The 12,913-nt window shown below is 35.5% G+C and overlaps 1 long non-coding RNA gene across 1 annotated transcript in view; it reads right to left on the bottom strand.

Moving 5' to 3' along the window:
- The window catches only part of LOC309665756, a 101,972-nt gene extending 89,611 nt beyond the window's left edge, over positions 1–12,361 (bottom strand). The window contains exons 1-2 of the long non-coding RNA XR_014266663.1: positions 6,627–12,361; positions 2,593–3,429 (exon numbers count right to left, since the gene is read on the bottom strand). This is a non-coding gene — a long non-coding RNA (uncharacterized lncRNA). The remainder of the gene's footprint in view (positions 1–2,592; positions 3,430–6,626) is intronic.
- Between the last annotated feature and the right edge of the window lie 552 nt (positions 12,362–12,913).

Raw genomic sequence — 12,913 nt, 5'->3', positions numbered from 1 at the left:
TCTTGTGGAAACACCCGAACGAAATTTCTAGCCAACCCAATATAATGTTGTAAGTTAACTGTACTTCAATTTTAAAAAGACAAAAATGATCTAACAAAAAAAAAATCAGTTAAATGAATTTACATATGTACTGTTATCTACATTAAAAATGCATTATATTTATGAACCCCAAATACAAATACACTTAAAGAAAAAAAAATCCGTAAATTTCTAATCATATGTTAGCACTCAAGTGCTATAGCCCAAAACAATGTCTCTCTGTGTGGGTAAAAAAAAATCTGAAAAACATTGGATTGAGCAATGTTGCACAGCTTGTTTACTATAAAGACTTCTTAGAGTCAATGTTATTAATTTTCCTCATTCTTTAGCAAGGTAATAGTTTATAATGAACTCTTCAAAAGAAATATATAGAGCAAAGAACAAAAACAAAGTGTACTGTCATTGCAAACCACTGAGCTGTTTAATAATTGAAGTTATCACATTCTTTAGTCAAGGTGGATTCACTATTTTCCTGCATAATTTGCTTAATTTAAAGTTAATGGAATTTGTCTCTTTGTCAGTCAAGTGCGTCAAATACTCCTGTGACATTATATGGATCTGGTCTACTCTCCTTACCATGCAACTTCCCTGTATCACTTATTTCACTCAGATCACCTGGAGCTCTCATGACAGTCCTAGAGTGGCTACACAGCACCCTTTCCATTGCCTCGGCCTTTGAAGATCACTGTATGCCATGCAGCTTTCTCTTTACTGTGAAAATCAGAGCCTGCACATTGAACTCAATCCACTTCTCTCTTCACCATCTATTGTTTTATATCTTCACTCATCATCCTTTTTCATCTTGTATCAGAAGTAACTCCTTCTTTCAGGGATAATACCTTGACCCCTCCCCTCCTTTTTATTCCTATATCCTCTTTTTAGATCTCGATATAGCATTTTACTTTTTTTTGGAATATTCAGTGCCTCTTTCTCTACTAATTTTTATTGACACAATGATATGATATGTCTACTCTGTCTTAAAATATTCCCCTTGTAAACTTTTGTAGTACTATTACATATTTAGGTTCTCATTCCTTTCACTGATAATTTTCTCACTCTCTCCATTCACCATCAAGTCACACTTTTGCCCTTTACAATGTAGATTCTGTCTTTAACCATCATCTTAAAACCATCTTCTCACCGGGTTTTGTGACGCAAACAATCTGAGCCCTGTCTCATCTCTGATTCTGACCCCTCTGTGTAGAGCTGGCTGTATTTTCTCCTCGAGCTCCTTAAACAAAAACATTTTCCGAAGTATTTATTTGCTCCCTTTTCTCCAGATCGCCTCTCAATATTTCATTAACTTCTGAAGATTTGACTATCACTTCTTGACAAATCCGTGTCGCTAACACCTTCCTACTATTATTATATTTGTTCTTCCAACTACTTTGGGTACTTCTTCACTTTAATGCCCTGTTGGCATTGTCACTGTGACATCTTTCCTTCTTCCTTCAAACTAGCCCATCTTTCTGACTTCAGTCTTTCTGATAAGGGCAAAATGCCCTCCCTTAATCATGTCTGAAAAATTAAATTCTCTCCTCTTTTACCTCACTATTCTACATCCTGTTGGTTACTAAGTCTTAACAATTCCACCTCCATTACATATTTTCATGTATATCTTCATTTCCCTTCTCATTACCACCACTTAAGTTTAGGTCCTGTTTAACTCTTACGGCAACCAGTGCAATTATCTAACGACTTTCTCTTACCTCCAGTCTATCCTATAAATTTCTATCAGATTAATTTTTCCAAAGGATATTTAGTCCTGTTAAAAAATTTCCCTGGTTCCCAATTTCCTAGTGAGCAATAGGTAAAGAACCTCTACAAAATGGCTCTCATCTACCTTACCAGCCTAATCACATATAATTTGCACTTAAACTGAATTAATTGTTTTCAGAATGTGTTATATGGTTTCCTCTAATGTGTCTCACAGTGTACGACTGACTCTGCCTAAAGTGCCTCCCCTTTTTTTCTCTGAAAGTCATGACACATCTTAAATTGAACTACTTTATGGAAGAAGTACCTTCTTCATGCATTCAGCTATTCCTGGACTCCTCTGATATGCACTAGTGATACAATGTAACATAAACATGGTTCCTTCCCACAGGAGCTAACAGCCTGTTCACTCCAGCGGAATGGTTACTCCATCCTCTGAATTTCTGTAATATATCTTTGCCACGGTACTAATTCCATAAGGAATTTTATTATAGTTATTTGTATATGAATCATAGACTTATTCATCAAATTGCTTTCACAATCTCAAAAGAAGCTGTATAAAAACACAGTATTGGAGAAATGTTTGTAAGTAAGTTAGTAGATGAATTCTAAATAAATTCCTTTTTTTTTTTTTAGCAAATTGGCAAAGCATTTTTCTGAGCTTAACTTTCAAATGTGTAGATATGTTTTTCTTAAATGACTAAAGACTTTCAAATTATTTTTGGCTTTCTAATTTTTTTCCCTGATGTGTTGCAAATCTTGCCGAAACTTGCATGTTACTAATGCAGATATATTAAATATAAATTTTTCCAGAAAACAAGCAAATATTACTCTGACCTGTATATTCATTTGCCAATCTGCTGTGTCCTTCAGGGTCTCACTGGAAATGGTATTTCCCCAATTTCTGCTTGTCACAAAATCATTTAACTCATTGAGTTTTTAATAGATCTAAGGACTGAAAAGAGAGAAGCAGACATTTATTAACAAGTTTTACTTTTTAAAGGTTAGAGTTTAGAGTACATATTGTCCCTTTAATTTAGCCTATATAGATCCATTATTTTCTTACAAAAACATACAACCTTACATGACCTCTTAAGGTACTATAAAAAGTAGAATAAAGAAAGTATAAAGGAAAGCTATTCACTTTGGCCTCATTAGGGACTAATCACATCTAGTGAGTACAAAAAATAGGAGTTGATTTCCCAAAAGAGATGTACTGGTCCTCCCTTCCAAAACCTATCCCCCTACTTTGAGATGAAGCCATAACGGTTAATCAATACTTTTAGCTTTTCCAGGTTCTCTAATCTCATTCACAGATGTGAGTAAGGATCTGGATAAAATGAGTACATAGTGATGGAGCTGGATCTACGAATTTTTCACAGTGATAATAGCCAGAAAGCCAGCCCATCCTCTTCCACAGGGCTACAATGTTGGGTGCCCAGGGAGCACGCAATTCTTCCGACAAGAAGAGGATCATCCTTTCCCTCACAGAGACACTGACTCAACAGTGGTACATGGGCCAATGCTCTTTGTGAGAAATCCAGAAAGCCAAGTGAACATGACACCAGCCTTATCAAAGCCAATAGGAAAATTCATAGCATTCACTCACGTTAGTCTATTCCCCCAGCTCAGCAGCACACCACCAGCAGAAAACTTCCAGCTCCCAGCTTCTCCCTGGGGAGGGAAAGAGAAGCCTTGACTATACAGCCAAGGTTCAGACTTTTCAGGGGGCAGTCTAAGGGACTGGTTTCTGCCTCACCCAACTCAGACCACTGAGGAGCCCAACCTACTCTAGAAACCTGGGGGCACTGAAAATAAAAGAGAGCTGATGGCTTGCAGCAGCTCCAGAGAACCTGCAGTATTGCAGAGAGACACCAGAGGGAACAAGAGGTTAAAATCTCCTGAAAAAAGAAACCAGCAAATACCTCTAATTTTGAATTCGGATGCAATTAGTTCAAAGATGATACATCCACAGAAAAGGTTTGAGAAGCCCTTAGAATCTCAGGGAAATGAAAATTAAAACAGCAATGAGATACCACTACACACCTATCATAAGGGCCAAAATATGGAATTGACAACACCCAATGCTGATGAGGATGTGAAGCAGTAAGAACTCATTCATTGCCAATGAGAGCGTAAAATGGTGCAGTCACTTTGAAGAGAGTTTGGTGGTTTCTTATAAAACTAAACATACTCTTATCATATGATCCAGCAATCATGCTCCTTGGGACTTATCCAAAGGAACTGAAAATTTATGTCTACACAAAAACCTACACAAGTATGTTTATAGCAGCTGTAATCGTAATTGCCAAAACTTGGAAGCAACCAAGGTGTCCTTCAGTAGGTGAAGGGATAAATATATTATAGTACATTTAGAAAAGAGAGGCCACGACAGTGAGAGGCCCGCGCACCGCAATGAAGAGTGGCCCCCGCTTGCCGCAAGTAGAGGAAGCCCTCGCACAGAAACAAAGACCCAACACAGCCCCCAAAAATAAATAAATAATAATTAAAATGGCAATAGTAAGTCCTTCTCTAGCAGTAATTACTTTAAATGACTAAAAAAAAACCCAGATTTATTCCCAGACTGTGAAGATAGTTTCCCAGACTTTCTTCTAGAAGCCTTACTCTTTTAGCTTTTAAGTTTAGGTCTATGACCATCACAAATTAATTTTGTATGTGGTGCTGAGGTAGCGGTTAAGGTCCATTTTTTTCCATGTGGCTATCTACTTGTTGAAAAAACTTTTATTCCTCATTAGCGCTTTTGTTAGAAATCAATGGTCTATATAAGTGTAAGCCTATTTTTGAACTCTTTAATTATTCCATTGCTATTTGTCTACCCTTATGGAATATGATACTAAGTGTTAAGAGCCATTGTATTATAGACTAAATTTATTCTTGGATCAATCTAGATATGGAAAATGGTGTTTGGGGGCCAATTTTCTTTGGCTCCTCATGGAACTGCCTTCACTAAACTATGCTTTGGTATTGTGACACTAGCCATCATTAAGGAACAGTAATTTGAAATTCACTATTACACTTATCATGGAAATGTTAAATGCATTACACTGTCTCTCTTTATAAGAAGCCATAGGGAAAATGTCTTACAAGTTTCAATACCAGAAACAGTAATATGTCTGCCTCCTTGGTAATCCATAGGCATTCATTTTATGGAGCTGTAGGTCCTGACCACTAGAAAGACAAGAGATTAATTTATTGACCAATTCTAACAATTCCATAGAAAATCTCATTGTGAGGCCCTATCCTTTGCTTGTAGACTATCCTTACTCTTGCACCTTATTTTTCAAATTTTATTGCCAATTTTCTCTTAGTTTACCACTCATTATGTATAACTGGTTGTATTACACTTACATATGCAATCCAAATCAAACTCCTTTTTGGAATGATTCAGAATCTAAACAAAGCACTACATCCAATGTGTCTTTGGAAAGAGGTTTTGCGATTAAGAACAATAGCATTTGCATTAGTTTTAATTTATCAGATGTATAGATGGGAGCCCCCATCATTTTCCCCTGCTCTCCTGTGGACTAACAGAGAAGAAGAGCCAGGGCCTAGTGGTTCTATTACATGTGTGGATTCACATTCAGTTCTCCATTTCCTTTCTGTCTCCACAAGTGGACCATGGTATCTCCTTGCTTCCAGTTTATAGTGTACAGATAATCAGCATTTTAAAGGAAAAGTGGTATGGGGCTCTGTTCTTGCACCATTAACTCTAAGCCGGACCCCTGAAGTTGAAGGAGGCTTGATGGCACTTTAAGGGAATGTAGCTATGCTCCCTGTAAGGGGAAGAAGAAGAAGAGCTGTAGCACCATTTACACACATCAGGAAGGACCAAGGAGTTCATAGCAACCTGCTGTTTCCAACTTTTGCCTGGCAGGTGGGGTGATGCAGCGTGTGTAGTCCATGGCATCTTGCTCTATCTCCTGTCTCCCAACCCTTATAAAGCAACAACATTCAAGAATAAGATACCGGACTACCCATATTCCCAGAAATATCAGTGGTAGGCTTCTTTCTAATGTAATGCCTATTTTTCCACCAGGCTCTATTGCCCTTTCTTTTGTTTGCAAAGTTACTGATTGTCTTCTGTGTTCTTGGCATTGCTCTATATGTTGGGGATAAAAAAAGAAATAAGATACGGATCTGGAGATGAAAGTGCTTGACTCTGAAACAGCAACAATCATCAGCTGTCATGACTCTTTCCTCCTGGCCTTTTGCCCACTGCAAATCAGTCTTTAGCTTTTGAGAACTGAATGTTACTCCTCTGATGTACCAGACAACTGAAAGGTGTTCCATACGACAAAATGAAATGAATCTAAATGTGGAGTTCCCCCTCCGTCTAAGAGAAAGAACTGTGAAACCACACAGGAAGAATGAAATTAGTCTAGTCTATTGAATTACAATCTTTCTTCTCCTAAAGGAAAAACCCTTCTAAATAAACTTAAGCACATCTTCCTATTCTGCCATCTTGCACAAATATGTTGGAGAATAGAAAAGTGACAAAGATAATATTTCAAAGCTCTATAATGCAAGTGGCAATATTTCTCATACATTACTTTTCACTTAATTCCAATCAGCAAAATAATACAGTATGTACGAATACCATACAGCAGAAACTAACCCAACATTATAAATCAACTATACTCCAATAAAAATTAATTAAAAAACAAAAATAAAAATCTCAGTGTATTATTCAGTAGTGGGGTAAACTGAGCTGTTTATTCAAGGTTAATGGCCAACACATTCACTGAGAATTGTTCCTTAGAAACAAAGATCCAAAATCTGAGGAAGAGTAAGCTCTAATGCCTCCAGGTAGGTGAATCCAGGCACAACCTATACTCTCCGCTGTGGCTCACCTTGCCATCTCTGGTGCGAACTATCTCCCAGCTGCCATCTCCAGGTAGTAGATTTAACAGAGATAAGTGATCTTGGAATCTAACCATCATAGATGGAGAACACAGTGAAGTTCAACTGCAGAAGTAAATCTAAAAGAAAAGAACACTTGGAATCGTAGCTATTTATCTTAAACCTTAGAGCCCACCAAATATAAAATTATCCAATGAGAAAGGGAAGTGATTAATCATTTTTATGCATTTGTTTTTAATTGATGTATCAAAATTTTACCAGTACTATGTGAGTACTCTAACTTTCTTTGAGATTCACCTCTGTTTGCTTGTTAATGAAAGAAAAATTATAATTAAAGCCTAATGATAACACTTTTTAACTTTTCCAGCTTTATTGAAGTATACTTAACAAATAAATATTGTATATATTTAAGGTATATGGCGTGATGTTTTGATGTCCATATACATTGTGAAATGATTACCACAATCAAGCTAATTACCATATCCATCATTTCACATAGTTATGGTCGTGTGTGTGTGTGTGGCGAGAACATTTAAGATCCACTCTCTTAACAAATTCCAAGTATACAATACAGTATTATTAACTATAGCTACCATGCCCTAAATTAGATCTCCTGTAATCCCACTTCTAGGTATTCACCCAAAGGAAATAAAATCAGTTTCTCAAAGAGATATCTGAGCTCCCACGTTCATTGCAACATTATTCCAGTCCAGCCCTGTCAGTTCCAGCTCATCCTCATAGCTTACTTTGCTCCTCCTTTACTTCATCGCTATCCTTCCTTCTAGGTTGCTTGCCCAGGTGTCCTCAGGTTCTTGCACCAGACAGAGTAACTTCACATAGGCTGTTTAAGTTTTCTCAATTGCATAAGATCATAACCTTATAATAAATGCCTTCCTATTTTATTCTCTGATCAAGCTCTGCTACAATGATGTTTTACATCCTGTATGATAATACTGAAAAAAGGATTATGGCATAACATTAAATTAAAAGCAACAGTATGCAAAATTTATGTAAATTTCAGCCATTTTCGATGTAAATGGATCCAAAATTCACCAAAATGTTAACTGTGATTTTATTTAGATGAATGGGACAATGTGTGAATTTTTGTCTTCTTTATATCTTTCAGTGTTACTACTTTTTAAAAAATGAACATGCATTAATTTTATAATTTAAATCAGCAACAAAATATAAACTTGTTTTTGTGACTATAAATATTCAGAGCAAAGAAAAGGCAGTCACCTAACCTTGTGATGGTAGGTCCTCTTAATTCAGATAAATGCATCCTTAGGGGCTTTCTAAAAGCTGATATTACAAAACATAGGAGTAGAAAGCGTTGTAAACAATTAGAGCTACATTTGCAATATGTTCTGCTAAGACTCAACCACCAAACTTCATGAATGCTAGTTTGAAAAACTGGGTCCTATTCCCCAGCACAAGTTTATATATCCTTTCCTATGAAAGGAGTTAGATTTTAAAACTTTTAGGCAAATTCATTGAAATTATATATTCAAAGTGTAAATAAACTTTTAGCAAATATATACGTCTATCTAATGTCATATATCCAAACACACACACATTCAAAGAAATTCCTATTTCCAATACCTAATTTCAAATTTTTAATAAATTTAATAACCACCTATGTATGTTTCATTTTAAAAGTATACATATATAAATACATATATACATGCACTCACAAATTTTTGAACTTTGAAATAGGTACCCTATTTAAGCAATAATTCTTTATGTTTCTAGCAAGTCACCTTTTACAAAGAACTTGCATAAAGCCATGAAAAGGCATTTTTGTTTTTTAATTATTGAAGATACTGAGGCTCAAAGAGATTAAGAAATGAAGTTAGGGTTCTCATAGTACTTTATTGTCACTATTATTGACTTTATAAAACATTGTCACCTGGTTATTCTCAAAAGTAAGCTTCCTTGACACCTAAAAGAGGTATTTACTTCCTTTAATGAACATACAAACATCCTGCAACATATTAATTTTCTGCTGTTAGGCAAATCTATTCTTATAGTTATTTGATACATGGGCATACTAGGATGATTTGGACTAGTAAATGAATTACTCGATATTATTAATGACAATATGAATTTGTCTTTGTAAATCAAAATAAATTATTCATTAGTAACTTTATAGAGTATATAGACCATAACTATAGATACCTTCTAATCAGATTACATCTATGTAACTTAAAATAAAAAGGTTTAACTATATTTTGTCAAGGAATTACTTTTTCAAGCAGGTGTTATCATATCACACTATTAGTTTTAGTGGAAGAGTTTGGGAATGCTCTTTTCAAGGAATGACCAGGATATCTTTGCACAAGTAAGAGAAATATTCACAGATGTGCACTTTGTTTCTATAAATCAAGAGCACAGTGTGTCTATTCTTTCAATTTGATCATCTGGTGCAGAAGTCAGCACGTTACAGACAACCCAGGAGCTAAACACAGCCCTCCACTGTTTGGTGTGATAGATGAGTTAAGAATTTTTTTCAGTTTTAAATGCTGGGAAAAAAATAAAAGAATATTTCACAACCCGTGAAAATTATATGATATGCAAATTTCAGTGCCCATAAATAAGTTTTTATTGGAACACAGGTCCACTCATTTGTAAAGCATTATCCTTCATGGGAACAATGTAGGACATAGTAATAGCTTCCCTAAGTCACAGGGTTCACTTGTGGATAAATGACAAATGTAAACTAGGCATAAAATCATTATGTAATACATCTCTGATAAAATCCAAAATACCTGGTTACACTGGAAAAAAAATATTTCCAGAAGACTTGTGTTCACACGGTGGAGGTAGGGGAGTAAGCATTCACGTGTACTTTCCTTAAATGGTCAATCTCGAAGGTAAAATGACAGATTTTTATTGTGGAACCACATTGGATCTACCAGGCTTCCCACCCCTTCGAAAGATTTGGAAATCTCTCTTTTCTACAGACTAAACATAATGTGCTGTCTCTCCCTGTTCTAGTTTATGACCTAGATAAGGTTGAGAAGGTGACACATTCTGTAGATCCCTATGCAAAGTAGGCCAGAGAGAGAGAAAGAGAGAGAAAGAAACTGAAATTAACGATAAGAAAATTACCCCTGCTGTGTTAGCACAAGTGGGCTGAAAACAACTCTGAGTGCTTGGAATTGTGGTGATGACAACCGATAAACTCGATCTTAGTCAGTGACACCAGTTTGAAATTGTATCACAGCTGAGCTGAAATAAAGTGCTAAACTGGATGAGTCCCTTTGTTCCTCAAATCTACAGTTACTTACTGATAATTCATTGCTGTAGCTGTTATGTTGTAGGAGTACTGCTACATCACTGGTTTGCAGAAGACTCCAGGCCAAACGATCATAAGTGGTTCAAAGTCTTATGTAAGCGCCTGGATTTCATTAAGGATGAGTTCACAATTGACGTTCATGGTTTGTAACCCTTATTAGATGCAGAGGAATGTTAAAGCAGACATTTAAGCAAATGGACATTTTAACTCTTTAGTTTCTTTGTCAAAGTTCATTAATGATAAGCAAATGCAATTAAGCTTGTATTGACACTTTTATTCCCAAATTAAGGATCACTTATTTTTTAAGTGGTGATAAATGCCTTTCTTAGTGATTGTCAGCACATCACAGTTAGGCTTTTTAGATCCAGCGTGGTGGTAAATCCTGGCTTACTTTTTTTCCCTACTAATAGGCAGATTGTTTTAGCCAGTTTTTTAATGTGTTAAAGTTCTCAATAGACACTAATAATTATAGCTAATGTTTTTGCTCTCTTACTATAAGCTATGTCAAGCACTTAATTTTTATTATCTCATTTATAACTGAAACAACCTTAAGCTGCTGCTATTACTCCCATTTTACGCATGAGAAAACAGTGTCTCGCAGAGGCTAATTTAGTTGAATTCTGTAATAGGTATTGGGGTAAAGTAATTAATAGGTATTAGAGTCAAGATTGGAATCTATGCTCACTTGACGACAAAAATTGTGCTCTTACCCACCATTATGCCATCCTGTTTCCCGTGCATGGAGACAAACAGGTTAGAAAAAAATTGCTTGCGTAGATTTATTCTATTTTCGTCTGAATATTAATAGACATCAACATTAGTTACAAGTCTGGCAAGGCGACTGTTTTTGTGAAAAGGACAGGGGCTTTGGAAGCAGGATCACCTGGGTTTGATCCTGAATCCTCAGCTCTAGCCATTTGCTGTAAGTCATGATACTTGCTTCTTTAATACCCACTTACTCGTCTGTGAAACAGAGGTGAGAGTAAGTACTTTGAGAGTTTTTGTAAGTGTTAATTAAATAGGGTAATGTACGTATAGTAGCTAGCATGTAATAGGCACACAATAACTATTTTTCCTTCTGTCTACGTGTTTTCAACAGTACGTAACTTCCTTTCCATGGAAAGGCTGAATTAACGTCTCAGTCATCCTTTAATATGATAATCCAGGTCCTATCTTAAGTTCAAACATAGAGTTATTTAAATATTTATTACAGGTTCATTAAACACCAGAGTAAAATTAAAATTGAATTAAAAAAAAAAAATCACAGGAAAAGCATTGACCTGAAAATCCTTTAAAGCGGTGAAGCACAGCCCAACTCTTCTGGATGTTTATCACAAACACCAGTAACAATTCTGGCAAAGGGAACCTGAGGGAAAGAACCTGAGGGCAGGAATTTGAGAGCACACTGATGTGCCAGGAGGTGCACAGGGGAAGAGGAAGGAAGGAAAAAGAGTCTCTCAGTGTAGCCCTCCAAGAATTCCGGCCCTGAAGCGACCGAGGGACAACACACACTTCTCCACGCTTTTCTGATGCTGATGTTGATACATCTCTTAGTCCTGCATTTACCTTCCTAGACCTTAGACAGACATGATTCTCTAAGAATATCCTGGTGACTTCTAATACTCTACGGTTGCCTACACTCAACAAGAAAAAAGTCTGACATATTTCACATCAAGTTCATAGTCATAGTCAACTATTTCACTGTCAAGTGTAATATTAAATTTGGGCAATACTAAGGTTTTCAACATGGGAAGCAAACAGTAATATTAGAATTGATTGTTTTATGATTATTTTAAACACTAAGAAAATGGAGGATATGCAGAAGTGTAATACTAACATAAAAATGGAAGTAGCAATATTAACTGGCTATTTGGAAGTTTAAAACGACTCACATTACTCTGGTTAATGTTGACAATTTTCAGATATTGGACTTTAGCAGCATCATACATCCCCAATCATGTAAATCATTTAATCTTTGTTAACATGGTGAAAGAAACAAATATTTTAAGAAATAAGGCCAATATTATGTATTAAAAATATTTTGTATTTCCTGAAATCATCTTAGTTTTATATTAAAAATCCTTAGTTTTATATTAGAAATATTTTATCTAAGGACAAATTTAAGATAGGTATTTATGACTTGTTTGATTATAATTTTTTAAAAAAGAGAGAAAGTGTAAGAAAATATATGCTCAATTTTATATGTATATTATGTATATATATATAATGAAAGAGGGAAGAATACATTCCAAATTATATGTATATATGTATGTATAGTAGGTATACACACATATGTGTGTGTGCTTATGGGTACAGACACACAGGTTTCCTGATTGAAAGAATTTGTAAAATTACAGTTAAATATTCTTAGAGAAAGAAATCGCCATTTGTTAAGGAGAATTATAAAATCTATTAGCTATATGATTACCTTTTATATTTAAAAAGTGGATGTCAGCAGTCTGATACCAAAAAAAGGCACTGTGATTCTCTGAAAATGGTATAGACTTTGGGAGTAAACAAAATTGAACCAATGCCCTCTCCAGCTCCTAAATCCGTGGGTCAGAACTTGGCTACGTTACTTAACATCTTTCCCCTCCCCTCCCATCCTGTCCTCTTCTCCCTTTCTCTCTCTCTCATATAAAAATTTTTATATGAGAAAATGAAGGGAAAATAAGATAAGGTATACAAAATGCCTAACACATAAAAGGCACTAAATATATAAATATGTATAGTCAAATACTTATAAAAATTATCCTTGGGGCTGCTTTTTTTTTCCCCAGTGGGCCTGATCAAGCTAGAAGAAGAAGACTGAAAGGCAAGGAAGCAGAGATCAGCATTTGACACTCATAAACTAGAGGAAGAGCTGAGTGGAAAACATATTAGGCAAATAGTGAGATTATAGATTTATATACTGAAATACAGTAACTATATTCAATGTAAATGTATGAGTGAGAAGAAAACGTTTGCCAGACTAATGCA

Source organism: Balaenoptera physalus (assembly GCF_965194825.1).
Source record: "Balaenoptera physalus genome assembly, chromosome: 8".
In the NCBI taxonomy this organism is placed as follows: Eukaryota; Metazoa; Chordata; class Mammalia; order Artiodactyla; family Balaenopteridae; genus Balaenoptera; species Balaenoptera physalus.
The sequence above is the reverse complement of the archived record's forward strand: the minus strand, read 5'-3'. Positions and strand labels throughout refer to the sequence as shown.